The sequence below is a fragment of the Petaurus breviceps genome, unplaced genomic scaffold (genome assembly GCF_028583685.1).
Source record: "Petaurus breviceps papuanus isolate PSGF00001 unplaced genomic scaffold, PetGlider_PUasm1.0 90865, whole genome shotgun sequence".
Classification (NCBI taxonomy): Eukaryota; Metazoa; Chordata; class Mammalia; order Diprotodontia; family Petauridae; genus Petaurus; species Petaurus breviceps.
This window is the reverse complement of record NW_027187367.1, coordinates 1,503,440-1,507,326: the sequence shown is the minus strand read 5'-3', so window position 1 is coordinate 1,507,326 and position 3,887 is coordinate 1,503,440. Positions and strand designations below refer to the sequence as shown.

Genomic DNA, 3,887 nt, shown 5'->3' with positions numbered 1-3,887 from the left:
AAACCCCCATCTCAAGGACAAAATATTAACAGCAGCAAGAAAAAAGAATTTACATATGGTGGTGCCACAATTAGAACCACAGAAGACCTAATGGAGAGCAGAGACCTTAAAGGACCACAGATCTTGGAACACTATTTATAGAAAAGCAAGAGAATTGGTGTTCTGGCAGAAAATATCATACCCAGAAAAGTTAAGCATGAATGAATGGAAAAAAATGGATACCTGATCAACTGTCAGACTTTTCAGGACTTAAAACAAAAACAACCAACCAACCAGATCTTAATAGATTTGACATACAAGAGCCAAGAGAAACATAAGGTACATACCAATGATAACAAGGGATTCAATAAGGACAGACTGTTTGCCTTTTTTAAGTATGTAAAATATATGTCTAAGATTTCCATTTGTCTAATGGCTAGTCCATAAGAAAGATTGGAGCAGATCTGACTTTAAAAAGTAAAACCATTTAAGAACAGCTAAGAAGAGTAATTATTGTATACAAATAAGGTGCAAGAGGAAGAATTGACACAGAGGAATTAGAGGGGGAGGAGGACTGGCAGTTATCAGTAATGAGTTTAAGAGGGAACAATACACATATATCTGGAAGAGCATAAAAGTCTTCTAAATTCAAAAGAAATAAAATGGTAAGGGGATAGGGAGGGATTTCTACAGGGGAGGGTAAGGGAATAGGTTAAAGGTGGATATAGAGGGGTGTTTTGATCAATGTGAATGGGAGGATAGGGGAAGGATCCTTGTAGGGGGGGGTAGGCTAAGTAATAGGAGGGCAAGGTAGTGGGTAAAAAGAGTAAAGTAGAGGAGTCAGGAAGAATAGGAAATAAGAGATACACACAAACATAAAGATCAGAAGCAGAATTTGTGAGGGAAAGTATATGTCTATATATATATACACATGTGTATGTATGTATATATGTATATATCTATATATAAATATATCCCCACTTGATTGTAGGGGGGGAAGAAGAGGGAAAAAAAGTAAAAAGTACACAGCAGAGAACAAAAGAAAACTTAAAAGGAAGCAAAGAAAAGATGAACCTCTATAAACACAACAGTGTAGTATTTGTCACACAGATTTTCTTGAAATGAAATTTTATTGCTATATATTTTGAATCCTCTTATGTTCTGTGCACATAATATGCCTTTTTTATTCCTTTTCTTACTTTGTATTTAAGTTTCAATATTTAAATGTATGTTTCTTTTTCTTTTCCCTATTCTGTATCTGAGTTCTGGTGTTTGAGTCTAAAATAAAAAACAAACCCTTACAGACTAAGCCTCTTCAGAACACCAGCTACATAAAGGGTCTACCTCTATGGAAGGTGGACTCTGATTAAATGGATGTTTTAGTTGGAGGAGGCATTATAAATCATCTAGTCTGGTCTTTACCAAACTAATTTAGTTTTCTGAATATATTACTAGAACCCATAAATATCTATACAGGGAATAGAGTGTATGGAATATACTTAGGATAAAGTAAGAGCTTAAGTAATATTAATAATACTATTTTAATGTACAAAGTTCGCTTCTATCAGAAGAAACCCCACTAAATTTCTCAATCATCCAACCTAACATCTTAAGGTTGGGTTGCCCTATGCACTGTTCTTTGTAGATAAGAACAGGCCCACCTTTTAGGGATGAGCAAAACACGCCTCTAGGTTTTGCACCTCTCAGAGAAAAGCGGTTAATTCTTCCTCAGTGAGTGAGAACCCTTAGAGACCTATGGTCAGGGCATTCCAGCTGTTTACAACAGAGAACAGTCCAGAAGCCTAGGTCTGTGGAAGCGGTCACCCATCTTGTTTCCTGACAAGGACCTCTGTCCTAACACTTCTGAATTTCGAGAAGCTCTCCCTACTTAATAAGAACTTTATTTCCAGACGTTTTCGGGGAAAAGGAAGGAAAAATGAAAGATTTAGGAGAAGCTGCATTGTGCTGAAATTTTCCAGGGAAGACAGGACCCTAGAGATCACTCGTGTCCTCCTTTTGGGTGGGGAAAGAGGAAGGTTGAGGGAGATTAGGATGATCAGAGAACTCTCTCTACTGGAGAAGCAGTCAAACCTCCCAGCTTCGAAAATAGATGAATGAACGATGCAGAACTTTCCTGGGGAAGACCAAAAGATCCCAGAGATATCATTAAATGTGAATAAGTTCCAGGAAAGCTGACTAGGAAATCTACTTCACAGAGTGGGGATGTAGCTCAGTGGTAGAGCGCATGCTTCGCATGTATGAGGCCCCGGGTTCGATCCCCGGCATCTCCATGTTGTCTTTTGCAAGTTTAGCAGTGTCCCACTTTAAGGTATGAATACTGCGCTATATAGCCTAGGGCTAACAAAAAAGCACAACGAAACTCAAAAGCCCCGCCCCCCCATAAGTCCGTTACCGTAACCCGATTAGTACGTGTATACACACACATACACGTTCCAGTGTTTATATGCACCTGTGCGCACACATATGTGGTTTTTTTTTGGGGGGGGGGGGTTCCCCTCCCTTCCCTGCCCCCCTCCTCCCTCCATTCTGCTCTTTCCCTCGATAATACCATTTTATTGGTCATGCTGTCTGTAGCAATGGGAGCAGATTTTCGTCCCTTCTATTTTTGATACATCTTGGGAGTCATGAATGGGCTTCCCAGATGGAAATAATCTGATTATCCAAACTGGAGAAGAGGAACACTGACTAGGGACGCAGAAGGGTGGATTTCTGACGAGGAAATTAATCGGGAAAATGAACAATAGAAATTGTAGCTTGACTCGCGAAATGTTGGAGCTGGTTTATTCAGGTGCTTTGAAACTCTGTGTGTGTGTGTGTGTGTGTGTGTGTGTGTGTGTGTGTGTGTGTATCTTTGTGTGCCTGTGTCTGTCTGTCCAACGCCGAGTGGACATTAATGAGAAAATAGAAGATTCCCGACCATTGCTCCAAGAAGCTGACAATGGGAGCAGAATGTGCAGCGGATGCCGTTTTCTTCCCCCCCACCCCCACCCTCCTTTCCCCCTACCCTCGACCCTTTTGTAATGGCCCGGCAGAATTCACACTGTGAGAGTTCTGGAAATAGCCTCCCCGTGTCGTTTAGATTCAATTATTTGTCGTGGATTCAACTATTTCATTGTGTGTGTTTGTGTGTGTGTGTGTGTGTGTGTTTAATTAAAACTTTACTGATGCCTTTCCTTTTGTCATCACGATATTTTGTGGCTATTCAAACCCCTCTTTCCCCACCCCCACAAAATCACTGTCTTCTAGCCTTGAAACAAAGAAAAACAGAAAAGCAAACAAAACACTCAACAAGTACATCTGATTGCATATACAACATTCTACACTCGTCTTCCACTTCTCCAAAGAAAGTAGGAAGATGTACTTTTTAATGAAACTGTAAATCTATTGAAGGTAGTTTTTTAATATTTATTAAAGGTAGTAGGGTCAACATTGCTCTGCTTGTCTGTGTCCCCTTCTGTACTTATTCTCCCTTCTATGTATTTTTATGTTTAAGTTAAGCTTTTTTTCACATTGCTATCATTATCCTCTATTCTCCTTTCCAGCTACTCTTCTTCTCTCAATAAAAGTCCTCTCTTGAAACAAATAAATGTAATTAAGCAAACCAAATGTTTGTTGCATTGATTATGTCTGAAGATGTATCTTATATTGGAAACTACTTAACCTAGTCTTTAAAAATGAGGGTTAAGGAATAAGTCATAGAAAAATAAATAATTTTGTTAAAGAGAATGATAATAATGAGACAACATACCAAAATTTATGGGATGTAGCAAAAGCAGTAATCAAAGGAAATTTTATATCTCTAAATGTTCATATCAATAAAATGGAGAAAGAACAGACCAGTGAATTGGGTATGCAATTTAAAAAACTCAAAAGAACAGATTAAAAAT

General features: G+C 38.6%; 1 non-coding gene across 1 annotated transcript; it reads left to right on the top strand.

The window, feature by feature from the left end:
- The first annotated feature begins 2,198 nt into the window (after nucleotides 1-2,198).
- On the top strand, nucleotides 2,199-2,270 carry TRNAA-CGC (transfer RNA alanine (anticodon CGC)). Its single transcript has one exon. It is a non-coding gene; the product is annotated as a tRNA-Ala (tRNA).
- Nucleotides 2,271-3,887: the final 1,617 nt, after the last annotated feature.